The sequence below is a fragment of the Scyliorhinus canicula genome, chromosome 4 (assembly GCF_902713615.1).
Source record: "Scyliorhinus canicula chromosome 4, sScyCan1.1, whole genome shotgun sequence".
In the NCBI taxonomy this organism is placed as follows: Eukaryota; Metazoa; Chordata; class Chondrichthyes; order Carcharhiniformes; family Scyliorhinidae; genus Scyliorhinus; species Scyliorhinus canicula.
In genome coordinates, this window is record NC_052149.1 from 95088154 (window position 1) to 95103474 (window position 15321).

Here is a 15321-nt window from a genome sequence, read left to right on the forward strand (position 1 = left end):
TACAAGTTAAAAGAAAAATAATTCAAATAGTTCAGATAAGTTAGTTCAAAATTTGATCCTGCAGCACCGAACTTTCAAAATGGCACCCACAATGGGTGAGCAGACTTCCGCCACTACGGCGAGCTATGTTAATGCACATCTTGCAGCCAGCAACTACCAGAAGAATGCGGACTAGTCAGAGTATGATATCAATCGGCATGGATATCATTGGGATTGAACACTCCAGCTGACACCCCCAACACTGCTATTTGAAGGGATCATCAATTCCATTCAGGTTAGCTGATGATTGATTTCTCCTGGCCCTTTCCTGTCATTATTCAAGTATTTCCAGAGACGTCTACAAAGCACAGTGCAGCACGTGCTAAAATATCTAGTCCTAGCTTCAGGAATTCTGCACAAACCACTTGCTCCCAGGCATAAGTGCAGTAGGCTGCATCTTCCTGGACAACAGTCTGAGCAGAAATGGCACAGAGCAAGGCAAGCTACTAGAATTGGAGGGGGTGGAGGCCAGGGTGCAAATTTGACTGCTTCAAACTTGGTGAGGAAGAATGTATCAGATGTCACTGAGGTCATGACTGAAATCTGCCACCTGTTGAAGCCTCAAGTAGGACAAAGATGACATTGCTGGTAACTATGAAGTGACCATAGCTACATGCCAGTAATATCACTTGGCTGCAAAGCAATATTTGCAAAATCTCCTGGCTCACCATTCACTGTTACATTGAGATCACCAATGCCCTGCATTTCAAGCAAACTGAATACATCACTCACATTTGCCAGAGGGAATCAGATGAAGTAACATTGCAGGCTTCCCAGTGATGCAGGGTTCTATTCACTACAGAGTGCTTTACTAATACCCCATTGAACTCAATATACCACAATCAGAAAGGATTCCACCCCCTCAATGTTGATACGCGTATCACAGTCCAGATCCTTGGCAACAATCATGATGCCTTCAATTTGTGACAATCTGCTGTACCATATTAAGCACCATGACAATGCAAAAGGGGTGAATGGGCAAAGGAACAATTCACTGGTCAAATGGCTCACGATGTCAGTGCAGAACTCACACACATGGGTCAGCATGCATATAACAAAAGCCAAGCGAAGTGTGACAGAGCAGACCACTGAGGTGCATAAACAATGTTTCCCCTTCTTGGATAACACTGCAGCAGCAACGCAGCACTCATGAGAGAACATAGAACTGTACATCACAGTACAGGCCTTTCGGCCCACAATGTTGTGCCGAACTTGTCTGAAACTAAGATCAAATCAACCTACTCACAATCATTCCAGTGCACTCCATATGCTTATCCCATAACCGCTTGAAAGTTCCCAAAGTGTCCGACTCCATTACCATAGCTGGGAGTACGTTCCACGCCCCAATCACTCCGAGTAAAGAAGAAGAGATCTATGGACATGAACTCCGAGATCTCTCTGCTACTCCACATTCTTCAGAACCCTGCCGTTAACCCTGTAATCCGCATTCAAATTTGTCCTACAAAAATGAATCACCTCACACTTACCAGGGTTAAACTCCATCTGCCACTTTTCTGCCCAGCTCTGCATCCTATCAATGTCTCTTTGCAGCCTACAACAGCCTTCCACATTATCCACTACTCCACCAATCTTAGTGGAACGTGTTAAGAGTGTATACAGCAACCAGCCAAGAGGGAAGCAACTATCCCCCTTTCTAACTGGACTGCCCATATTGCTTTGAGGTGCCACACACCCCTTTACGCACTAATATCCACAGTTATAATACAAACAAAGTGTCATAATATACACCAGTATATCATGATGCAGACACATACTGATGGACATACACTAGGACCAATCAACATACACAAACACCGCAGCCAATCACCAGTTAGAACACACGCACTATAAAGACAGAGGGAATCACTTTTCCCGCTCATTCTGGATGCTGCCTCTCACAAGCACAAGAGCTCATCAAGTACAGTACAGACACACACCACGTGCTGAGTGATTCAACTGGTTCGGACAGGCACAGGTCTCTAGTTAAACTAGCATTGTGTAAACCCACAGTTGTAGTATGTCTAGTTAGTATTTTACAAGAGTTAATTAAATAGTGTTGAACCTTCTTCAGTGTTGGTGGCAGATGTCTGCTTCAGAAGTCCACAGTGCCCAACACTTCACAAAGAACAAAGAAAATTACAGCACAGCAACAGGCCCTTTGGCCCTCCCAGCCTGCGCCGATCCAGATCCTTTATCTAAACCTGTCGCCTATTTTCCAAGGATCTACTTCTCTGTTCCCCGCCCGTTCATATATCTGTCTAGATGCATCTTAAATGATGCTGTCGTGTCTGCCTCTCCCACCTCCGCTGGCAAAGTGTTCCAGGTAACCACCACCCTCTGCATAAAAAATTTTCCACATACATCTCCCTTAAACTTTCCCCCTCTCACCTTGAAATCGTGACCCCCCCTTGTAATTGACACCCCCCACTCTTGGAAAAAGCTTGTTGCTATCCACCCTGTCCATACCTCTCATAATTTTGTAGACCTTAATCAGATCCCCCCTCAACCTCCGTCTTTCCAACGAAAACAATCCTAATCTACTCAACCTTTCTTCATAGCTAGCACCCTCCATACCAGGCAACATCCTGGTGAACCTCCTCTGCACCCTCTCCAAGGCATCCACATCCTTCTGCTAATGTGGCGACCAGAACTGCACGCAGTATTCCAAATGTGGCCTAACCAAAGTCCTATACAACTGTAACATGACCTGCCAACTCTTGTACTCAATACCCCATCGGATGAAGGCAAGCATGCTGTATGCCTTCTTGACCACTATCGACCTGCGTTGCCACCTTCAGGGTACAATGGACCTGAACTCCCAGATCTCTCTGTGCATCAATTTTCCCCAGGACTCTTCCATTGACCTCATAGTTCGCTCCAGAATTGGATCTTCCAAAATGCATCACCTCGCATTTGCCTGGATTGAACTCCATCTGCCATGTCTCTGCCCAACTCTCCAATCTATCTATATTTTGCTGTATTCTCTGACAGTCCCCCTCGCTATCTGCAACTCCAACAATCTTGGTACCATCTGCAAACTTGCTAATCAGACCACCTATACCTTCGTCCAGATCATTTATGTAGATCACAAACAACAGTGGTCCAAGCACGGATCCCTGTGGAACACCACTGGTCACCTTTCTCCATTCTGAGACACTCCCTTCCACCACTACTCTGTCTCCTATTGCCCAGCCAGTTCTTTATCCATCTGGCTAGTATACCCTGAAACCCATGCGACTTCACTTTTTCCATCAACCTGCCATGTATATGACATCTACAGCCCTTCCCTCATCAATTAACTTTGTCACTTCCTCAAAGAATTCTATCAGGTTTGTAAGACATGACCTTCCCTGCACAAAACCATGCTGCCTATCACTGATAAAGTCTATTTTCTTCCAAATGTGAAGAGATCCTATCCCTCAGTATCTTCTCAAACAGTTTGCCGACCACGGACGTCAAGCTCACAGGTCTATAATTCCCAGGATTTTTCCTGCTACCCTTCTTAAACAAAGGGATAACATTAGCAATTCTCCAGTCGTCCTGGACCTCACCCGTGCTCAAGGATGCTGCAAAGATGCTGCAAATATATCTGTTTAGGCCCCAGCTATTTCGTCCCTCGCTTCCCTCAGTAACCTGCGATAGATCCCATCCGGACCTGGCGACTTGTCCACCTTAATGCCTTATAGAATACCCAAAAGTTTCCCCTTCCTTATGCCGACTTGACCTCGAGTATTTAAACATCCATCCCTAACCTCAACATCCGTCATGTCCCTCTCCTTGGTGAATATCGATGCAAAGTACTCATTAATAATCTCACCCATTTCCTCTGACTCCACGCATAAATTCCCTCTTTTGTCTGTGAGTGGGCCAATCCTTTCTCTAGTTAACCTCTTGCTCCTTATATACGAATAAAAGGCTTAACCCTGTTAGCCAAAGATATTTCATGACCCCATTTAGCCCTCTTTATTGTGCATTTGAGATGTGTCCTACTTTCCCGATATTCCTCCAAAGCTTCATCAGTTTTAAGTTGCCTAGATCATATGTATGCTTTCTTTTTCATTTTAGCTAGTCTCACAATTCCACCCGCCATCCATGGTTCCCTAATCTTGCCATTTCTATCCCTCATTTTCACAGGGACATTTCTGTCCTGCACTCTAATCAACCTTTCCTTAAAAGACTCCCACATTTCAAATGTGGATTTACCCTTAAAATGGTGCTCCCAATCCACATTCCCTAGCTCCTGCCGAATTTTGTAAAACTTGGCCTTTCCCCAATTTAGCACTCTTCCTTTAGGACCACTCTCGTCTTTGTCCATGAGTATTATAAAACTTACGGAATTGTGATCGCTATTCCCAAAACAAAGAACAAAGAAAAGTTCAGCACAGGAACGGGTCCTTTGGCCCTCCAAGCCCGTGCCGACCATGCTGCCCGACTAAACTACAATCTTCTCCACTTCCTGGGTCTGTATCCCTCTATTCCCATCCTATTCATGTATTTATCAAGATGCCCCTTAAATGTCACTATCGTCCCTGCTTCCACCACCTCCTCCAGCAGCGAGTTCCAGACGCCCACTACCCTCTGTGTAAAAAAAAAAAACTTGCCTCGTACATCTACTCTAAACCTTGCCCCTCGCACCTTAAACCTATGCCCCCTAGTAATTGACCCCTCTACCCTGGGGAAAAGCCTCTGACTATCCACTCTGTCTATGCCCCTCATAATTTTGTAGACCTCTATCAGGGCGCCCCTCAACCTCCGTCGTTCCAGTGAGAACAAACCAAGTTTATTCAACCGCTCCTCATAGCTAATGCCCTCCATACCAGGCAACATCCTGGTAAAACTCTTCTGCACCCTCTCTAACGCCTCCATATCTTTCTGGTAGTGTGGCGACCAGAATTGAACACTATACTCCAAGTGTGGCCTAACTAAGGTTCTATATAGCTGCAACATGACTTGCCAATACTTATACTCAATGCCCCGGCCAATGAAGACAAGCATGCCGTATGCCTTCTTGACTACCTTCTCCACCTATGTTGCCCCTTTCAGTGACCTGTAGACCTGTACACCTAGATCTCTCGGACTTTCAATACTCTTGAGGGTTCTACCATTCACTGTATAAAAAGTAATCACCGACTGAAACGTCAACCACCTGGCCGGGATCATTCCCCAATACCAGGTCCAGTATGGCCCCTTCCCGAGTTGGACTATTTACATACTGCTCTAAAAACTCTCCTGGATGCTCCTTACAAATTCTGCTCCATCTACGCCTCCAACACTACATGAGTCCCATTCAATGTTGGGGAAGTTAAAATCTCCCATCACGACCACCCTATTGCTCCTACATTTTTCTATAATCTGTCCACATATTTGTACCTCGACTTCACGCTCGCTTTTGGGAGGCCTGTAGTAAAGTCCCGACAATGTTACTGCACCCTTCCTATATCTTAGCTGTACCCATGTTGCCTCAGTGCTTGAATCCTCCATAGTGCCCTCTTTGATCACAGCTGTGATATCATCTCTGACCAGTAATGCAACTCCTCCACCCCTTTTACCTCCCTCTCTATCACTCCTGAAGCATCTGTATCCTGGGATATTTAGTTGCCAATCTTACCCTTCCCTCAATCAAGTCTCAGGAATACAAATAACATCATATTCCCAGGTACTAATCCAAGCCCCAAGGCTATCTGCCTTACCTGCTACACTTCTCGCATTAAAACAAATGCACCTCAGACCACCTGTCCCTTTGCGTTCATCATCTCTTCCCTGTCTACTCTTCCCCTTAGTCACAACGAGTTTATTATCTAGTACTTTACTGGCTTTAGTTGCTGGCTCTTTACTGACCTTTAACTTCCTAATCTGGTTCCCATCCCCCTACCACATTAGTTTAAAACCTCCCCAACAGTGTTAGCAAGAGCACCCCCTAGGACGTGGGTTCCAGTCCTGCCCAAGTGTTGACCATCCGATTTTTAATGGTTCCACCGCCCCCAGAACCGGTTCCAATGTCCCAAAAATCTGAACCCCTCCCTCCTGCACCATCTCTCAAGCCACGTATTCATTCTGGCTATTCTAGAATTTCTACTCTGACTGTCTCGTGGCACTGTCTCTTGAGATTACTACCTTTGAGGTCCTACTTTTTAAACTTATCTCCTAACTCCCTAAATTCTGATTGTAGACCTCATCCCATGTTTTACCTATATGGTTGGTGCCTATATGCGCCACGACAACTGGCTGTTCACCTTCCCCCTTCAGCATGTCCTGCAGCTGATCTGAGACATCCCTGACCCGTGCACCCAGGGGGCAACATACCATTCGGGAGTCTCGTTTTCGACCACAGAAACGCCTGTCTACTCCCCTTAAGACATGAAGGAGTCAGGGGCATCAACCGCGTCCCTGAACTCCCACATTGAGCACGAGGAGCAGAACATGGGTCTGGGATCTCCTGCCATTTTTACACTTTACCTTAACTGATTACAAATAAAATATCAAATAATGAATAGGTGGAAGGAATAAAGATTTTACTTACCAATCACAATATTTATCAACTCACGAAGAGTCAAATTTCTCCCAGCTACTACTAATTGGAGCACTTTCCTTACCAGCCAATCAGGTCACTGCTTTGCTGCGATGTCACTCTTCAAATTTATCCCCAAAGACCCTGTGGCCGCTGTTTAAGCAGTGAAGCAGCTAGTTTAAATACTCACCGCTCAACTCATTCCGCCCACTCCAACAGCTGAATTCCCGCCGAAAAGAATCGAATCCGCGAAGCAGCTAGTTTAAATACTCACCGTTCGACTCTGCAGCTCCGCCCACTCCAACAGCTGAATTTCCGCTGATCATGACAGCAGCTTTAGCCTATGTGGTACCAAGTTTAACTTGTATTACAGCAGTGTACTTGCATGGTTTCAAGTCTGAGCATCCCCTCCACAGCCTTCTTCAATAAAGAGTTCCACAGATTCACCACGATCTAGCTTAAGAAATTCCTCCTCAACTGTTTTAAAAGATTATCCATTTAGTCTGAGGCGGTGGACTCAGATTCTAGCTTTTCCTCTCCATGTCCACTCTATCTAGGCCGCTCAGTATTCTGTAAGTTTCAATAAGTTCCCCTTTCATTCTTCTAAATAAGTAGAGATCCAGAGTCTTCAACCTCTCCTCCAATGGCAAGCTCTTCCTTCCTTCCTGTGAACTTCCTCTAAACCCTTTCGAAGGCCAACACATCGTTCCTTAGATACGGGGCCCAAAACTGCTGACAATACTCCAAATATGTTCTGATCAGAGCCTTATAATGCCTCAGAGATACATCTCTGCTCTTGTATTCTAAGCCTCTTGACATGAATGCTAACATTGCCTTCCCAGCTGCCGACTTAACCTACACGTTAATCTTAAGTGAATCTTGAAATAGGACCCCCAAGTCCCTTTGTACTTCCAATATCTTAAGCCTTATCAAATTTAGAAAATAGTCTATGCCTCCATTCTTCTGACCAAAGTGCATAACCTCACACTTTTCCACATTGTATTCCATCTGCTACTTCTTCGCCCTCTCTCCTAGCCTGTCCAAGTCCTTCTGCAGCCCCCCTGCTTCCTCAATACTACCTGTCCCTTTGCATATCTTTGTATCATCTGCAAACTTAGGAACAGTTCCCTGAGCTCCTTCTTCCAGATCGTTAATATATATTGTGAAAGGTTGTGGTCACAACACCGATCCCCGAGGCATCTCATTAGTTACCACCTGCCATCCCATAAAAGACCCCTTTATCCCCACTCTCTGCCTCCTGCCAGTCAGCCAATCCTCTATCCATGCCGGTATCTTACCCTTACCACCATGGGTTCTTAACTTATTTAATAGTCTGCTAGACAGCACCTTGTCAAGGCCTTCTAGAAATCTAAATAGATCACGTCCACTGGTTCTCCTTTGTTAGCTTCCTTGTTACCTCCTCAAAAGAACTCTAATAGATTTGTCAAACATGACCTCCCCTTGACAAAGCCATGCCGACTCAGTCCTACTTTATCATACACTCCCAAGTACTCCGCAAACTTATCTTTAATAATGTACTCTAAATATTGTATCAATGACCTGAGTCAGGCTAACCGGCCTGTAATTTCCAATCTTCTGCCTCCCTCCCTTCTTAAACAGAGGTGTTACATTAGTATTGTCCAGTCCTTTGGGAGCTTCCCCGACTTTAGTGATTCCTGAGAGATTAGCAGCAATGCCTGCACAATCTCCTCAGCTACAACCCTAGGGTGCAGTCCATCTGGTCCAGGTGATTTATCCACCTTCAGACCTTTGTTTCCCCAGAACCTTCTCCTTAGTGATGGCCCCTACACTGAACTCTTCCCTCTGATTCTCTTCCTTTGTCACTTTGTATGCATTCTCCCCACCTCCCATTTCATTCCTTGTGGGTTGGTAAAATCCAGCCAACTACGTGCGGATCCCCCAAACTAATCTCTAAAGTACACACAGGGTCAATATCTGTGCTGGTGTTTGAAAGTGAGAAAATGACTGACAACTTTCTTTGTCATTGCTCTCTTCTTGCTGTTCCACTGTTGCCTGGTCAGGGTGCAGCAATTTGGTATCTGGAAAGAGAAATGGAAATGAGGAGGATGATTCAGTATGACCATACTATCTTCCATTGGCTTGAGCCCTGCCACTGTCTGTGGCCTCAGTCATGGCCAGTCCAATGACAATCATCTCTCCTACATGGCTACTGCATGCAGTTTTACTTGCCCTCAGCTGGTTAGTAGTTGATGCCTCCTATTATACACCATCATGTTCTGCTAGTGAAGTGTGTCCTTAAGTGTAATACGTTTGGATGTGGTTGAAGAAATGACATTGAGTTAAGGGGTGAGATGTGGGTGAGGGGCTTGCAGTAGCTCTATATGAGTGGGTTTGCGCCAAAAGACATTGGTCGGTGAGTGATGGGGGTGTACTGCATTAAGCAGTATGCAAGACTTGTGGAGCAGTTGGTGGAACTTGACATTTGAAGAGGAAATCAATGACCTTGACCATTCCCCTCAGATCATTGAACTCCTTACGACACTGCATCCAAGTCTCTGGGGTAAGGCTCCTGTCATTGACTGCCACAGCTATCTGCTCCCACAGCCTTCATTGCTTGTTTGGCAGGCTGCCTGGCCCTCTGCATGCATAGATTACGTCTCTCCTCCTGCAGACTTCCTCCACCAAGAAGCACTCTCTCTCTGCTGTGTTGTGCCATAATTATGTGTTCCTTTTGCTTACACCCTCTCCTAAAACCACATGTTTCAGCCAAAATACACCTCCCTTTAGAGGTGCTGGATGGCTTTAAGCAGTGGAGACTAGCTTTAAATGATGCGTGCATCACACAAACCTGGCTCCCCTGCGGAGGTGTGCAGCCACTTAACAGCATGATCAGTGCTGGCTGCACATAGTTACCATACAACTCAGCAGGCAACAAGACATCGGAATGCTGCCTGCATCAGAAGCAATGGGCAGAAGTCAATTATACCTCACGATACCCAAGCCCTCATGGAGGGTCCTGGTCAATTTTGCAGCCATTGATTCCAATGCAGATTCTAAATTGACGTTGAATTTATTATCTCTTCACAAATATATAAGTTACATTTTTAAGACCTTTTCAGCCAAAAGTCAACAGATCGGCTTTCACATGGGTAATGTTTTTGAGGGATTGAGTTGGGCCCAGAAAAGAACATTTCAGGTGGATAAAGTAAAAACGAACAACATTGAAGAATTTATATTAATTCTGTTAAAGTATTTTGTTTATAATATTACAAAAACTGTACACCTTCCATCCAACACAATCCATATATGTGGATCTACGTGAAAAGTGTCTGAAGTTTCAACTTGTGCCATGTGCAACTCATTGCTCCCAGGGACCCTACACAAATGCCTCCTACTCAGAGTCAGAGACTTTGGACAGTTCTGTGGCAACTACGTAACAACACAATCGACATGCCTCCCCCCACTGAACCCCATAGCCTATCCAACTCACCCAACTAAACCAAGATGGCCACCTCACACACCTCCCTCACCTAGCCCCATCCTCACTTACCCACCTCACCCACTAATTTCATCCCCCTACCCATTCACTTATTCCTCCACGCACCAATTCACACATTCATTAACATTCAAACTGGATCTTAAAACTCACCACATGGCAGCCAGTGCAGCAAAAAGGGAGCATTTTGTGTCGCCACCACCACCCCAAAACTCTGTGTCACTTCAAAAGAGCTCTGTGGGATACTGCGCTCTGCATCTGGGCTTGGAAGACCCCAGAAGAAATGCAAGCAACATCAAGTTAGGTAAAGCGATGTGGTGGGGGGAGAATTTTCGAGTAGTGTGACAAGCCAGCAATGATTAGCCGCTCCTCAGAAGATTTAGCCCAATATAAATATATACCATAACAAATTAATTGCATACACACTGATCACTACCCGAATGCCCAAACAATTCATCTCAATAGCCCCATTGTATAACATGCTATAAATCTCCTTTATCTTTCCCATCACCAGTAGCACCCGTAGCTTTGGCATTATCATTCAACAACTAATTGTCCCCAGTAGAGTCAAACATATTTAATATTTCACATTTAGAATTTTTTCTTGTTGACAATATTGCGATGAAGTTCATTCCATGCACTTATGGCCTATCGGCACAATGTTGTTAGTGAGGGTTCTTAGATATTTCTACCCTTAGTGAATGTTTTTTCACCTGCCAACATCCAATTGTTCCATTTCGTTTGGATGCTGTCCTTGAGGTGCTTATTTATACAAATATCCAAGAGTTGAACAACACTTGTAATTGCCAATTCAGTATTGGTTTGATCTCACTTCATGGGCTACACATTGACAAGGTGGGATTTGAATATGTTGCAGATGAGCAAATATTTTACTTTGTGTCATTCATCTGGTCTCAAATATCCCTTCCTTGCGATGTCCTTCATCCATCCAGACTATCTCATGCACGTGAACAGCATTTCTCTCTGGGGAGACATTTGCGCTTGAATATCACCATCACAGGGCGGCATGGTAGCAGTGGTGAGTAGGGTCCTGGCCTGGCAGTATGTACTTTTAGTTAATGTATATGTGCCCAATTGGGACAACGGGGGCTTTGTTAAGAATCTGTTGGTGCCATCCGGTCTTGGATTCACACCAGCTGATAATGCGGGTGGCGGGCGGGGGGGGGGCAATTTTAATTGCGGTGGACCCCAGGGGGGGATAGGTCTACCCCCAAGACAATGGTCAGGTTGGGGATGGCAAAGGAACTGGGGTTATTTATGGATCAGATGGGGGTGTGGATCTGTGGAGGTTTCAGCATTCGGGAGAGGAGTATTCTTTCTTCTCCCATGTGCATCAGGTATATTCATGTATTGATTTTTTTCTGGTGGGGAAGCCAGAGCTGTCAGGGGTTGTGGGGGCAGAATACGCAGGGATAGTAATTTCGGACCATGCGCTGCATTTTGGGGACATGAGGATTGATAAGATCCAAGCACAGAGACCAAGGTGGAGGTTTGATTCAGCATACCTAGCAAATGGAAAGTTCTGTGAGATGGTGGCATTGGCGATAAAGAACTATGTGGAGATTAATAAAAACAGGAAGGTTTCCCCTCCACATTTTGGGAAGCATTGAAGGCATGGGTCCGGGGGAAAGTTTATTTCATATAAGGCCCACAGGGATAAAGTTGAGAGGGAAGAAAGGCAGAGGTTGATGGATGCTTTTGTAGAGGTGGATCGGAGGCACTGTGTGGCCCTGACTAGGGAGCTGTTGGCAGAAGGAAGAAACTGCAGGGGAATACGAAAGGTGGTGGGGGCAGCTTCACCATTCAATAGGGGTTCAGTATGAATATGGGGAGAAGACTAGTCAGCTGCTCACCCACCAGTTGAGGCGACAGGCGGCTGCACGGGAAATTGAGCAGTTGAGGGAGTCAGGAGGAGGGTTGGTGACGATGGCGGAAAAAAATCAATGAGGCATTTGCGACATAACACAAGAACTTGGAGCAGGAGTACGCCATCTGGCCCTTCGGGCCTGCTCTGCATTCAATGAGATCATGTCTAATCTTTTCTGGACTCAGCTCCACTTTCCCGCCCGAACACCATAACCCTTTATTCTTCAAAAACCTATCTTTATCTTAAAAACATTTAATGAAGGAGCCTCAACTGCTTCACTGGGCAGGGATTACCATAGATTCACAACCCTTTGGGTGAAGAAGTTCCTCCTAAACTCAGTCCTAAATCTACTGCCGCTTGTTCTGCTTTCACCCGCCAGCGGAAACAACCTCCCCGCATCTATCCTATCTATTCCCTTAATAATTTTATATGTTTCTATAAGATCCTCCCCCCCTCCCCCGGCATCTTTCTAAATTCCAACGAGTACAGTCCCAGTCTACTCAATTTCTCCTCGTAATCTAACCCCCTGAACTCTGGGATTAACCTCGTGAATCTCCTCTGCACATCATCCAGTGTCAGTACGTCCTTTCTCAGGTAGGGAGACCACAGCTGAACACAATACTCCAGGTGTGGCCTCACTAACACCGGAAACAGTTGCAGCATAGCCTCCTTATTCTTAAACTCCATCCCGCTAGCAATGAAGGACAAAACTCCATTCACCTTCTTAATCACCTGTTGCGCCTGTAAACCAACTTTTTGCAACTCATGCACGAGGACCTTCTATCAGGGGATGTATAGGTCTGAGCCCCGGGAGGACGACACGGATATGGGGCATTTTTTGGGTGGGTTGGTGTTTCTGTAGGTGGAGAAAGGGAAGATACAGTGATTGGAGGTATCATTGGGGTTGCAGGAGGTAATGGAATATGTGAGGTTGATGCAATCAGGGCAGGCACTGAGGCCATGGCTTTCCAGTAGAATTTTATAAACAATTTTTGGTAGAGTTGGCCCACCATCTCCTGGATATGTAAAATGAATCATTGGTGAGGACGGAGTTGATGGCCATACTTGCACAAGCTTCTATTTCCTTGATCCCAAAGAAGGAAAAAGACCTGACAGAGTGTGGGTCTCACAGGCCCAATTCCTTTCTGAATCGAGATATGACAGTATTGACTAAGGTGCTGTCAAGTAGGTTGGAAGGGTGTGCGCCGGATCTGGTCTCAGAGGGCCACACTGGGTTTGTCAAGGGACGGCAGTTGTTAAGCAACATCAGGAGGCTGTTGAATGTGGTAATGACCCCGTCAAGCGGTAGAATGCTGGATCTTATCATATCAATGGATGTAGAGAAGCCCTTTGACCAGTAGAATGGAGGTACCTGTTTGAGACCCTGAGGAGGTTTGGGTTTGGACCAATGTTTGTTGGATGGGTGCGATTGCTGTATGCATCCCCCATGGAAATGAATTTGGGATATTTTAGGTTGCATTGGGGAACACGGTTGGGATACCTGCTATCCCTGTTGTTTGTGTTGACTATTGGACCCTTGGCGATTGCGTCATGAGCTTCAAGAGAGTGGAAGGGCAATGAGGGGAGGATGATTTATTGTTATTCATTTCAAACCCACTGAAGTGCATGGGGAAAATAATGGGCAACTGGGGAAGTTTGATGCATTTACTGGGTATAAACAGAATGTGGCAGAAAGTGAGGTGTGATGCATTTTCTGGGCATCAGCAGAACATGGCGAAACGTACCCAGCTGCACCCAACAATAAAACATTTGATGAGCTTGTGACTTTGGAGAGAGAACATTTTAATCCAACCCCGCCTGTCCAACGTTACCGGTTCAACACCGCAGATTGCCCCTGGGAAATCCCTTGCCAAGTTCTTATCCAGACTGCGCAGGATTGTGGAGTACTGCGAATATCGTGATCCTGTGTCAGAGATGTGACGAGACTGGCTGGTTTGTGGCATTAACAACGGGGCGCCCCAAAGGAAACTGGTAGCCGACCCGACATTGACTTTTCAACAAGCCATCCATGTACTGTGTCCCAAGAAAGCACACAACAGGGACTGCAGGAGTTACAGGGAATGGAGGTTGACGCCCTGGAGCGTGCCCCCTTCCGTCCGAAAGCGTCTCCTCGTACCCCCGCCGTGCCTTGGATGGGGCACCGTGAGGGCCCCCACCAGTGGCCATCGGAACTTCCTTTCCAAAGAGATCTTCTCCAGAGCCCATGGTTGTGGAGCCGTGTAAGACTTGTGGGTGCCGCCCTCAGCGTGGATGCCAGTCGTGGCTGCATCAGAGGTTCAGATGCTCCGCTGGAAGCTGGGGCCAATCCAAGGCCTCTACTTTTCATTTGGATGAACCAGTGGGTGATGCACCCACGGATGAACAGACGGAAGATGGCTACCTGCAATTGCATTCCATGGCAGGATCCCCCTCCATTAAGGTATGGGTAAATGGTCACCCACTTGAAATGGAGTTAAACATCGGCGCAGCGGTCTCCGTCCTCAGACAGAGGACGTTTGACCACATTAAGCGGGGGGGGGGTATAAGGACCCTTGCGTCGACTGATATACAGGTCAGGTTGGCCACTGGGACAACGATGCCCCCTGTCGATTACGGATGCCAATCGGGGTGCCTGCCACTCATCATGCTGTGAGGCCACGGATCTGCAGGTGTGGCAGACTGTCATTCACAAAATTGGATCCGAGTCATGCCTATCTGCAGCTGGAGTTGGGTCCTGCTTGCAAATAGTATGTTACTATAAATACGCACAGGAGTCTGTCTGAGTATACATGGTTGCCTTTTTGAAGTGTCCTCTACCTGTGCTATTTTTCAACACGTAATGGATAGCATTTTGCGAGGGTTGCCACATGTTGCTGTTTACTTAGACAACGTCTTGATCACGGGAGTTTCAGAGCGAGAGCATTTAGATAATTTGGAAGCTGTGCTTAAATGTTTCTCAGAGGGTGGAGTTCATTTATGTTGCACAAAGTGCGTCTTTCAGACAAATGAAGTGATCTAGCTTGGTTACTGGGTGGGCTGCTAAGGTTTGTACTCCATCACGGAGAAAGTGCGCTCAATCCACCAGGCCCCCACCCCGACGGATGCTTCGGGTCTTTGTTCTTTTCTCACCCTCGTAAATTACTATGGGAAGTTTCTCCCCAATCTGGCGACCATACTAGCCCCATTACACCTTCTGTTGAAGAAGAATCACATCTGGGGGTGGGGCAGGCCACAAGAAACCGCTTTTCAGCAGGTAAAGAAGCAGTTATTGTCGCCCGGGTTACTAATCTACCATGATCCAGAAAAGCCTTTGCTTATTACTTGCGATGCCTCCCCCTTTGGTATTGGAGAAAGGAGGGGAAGAGCCTCCCACACATTGACTGCAGCATTTGAATAATAATAATAATA

General features: G+C 46.1%; 1 protein-coding gene across 2 annotated transcripts in view; it reads right to left on the minus strand.

Moving 5' to 3' along the window:
- nek7 (NIMA-related kinase 7) overlaps window positions 1–15321 on the minus strand; it is a 265715-nt gene that overhangs the window by 161003 nt on the left and 89391 nt on the right. The gene's annotated exons all lie outside the window — the stretch shown is intronic.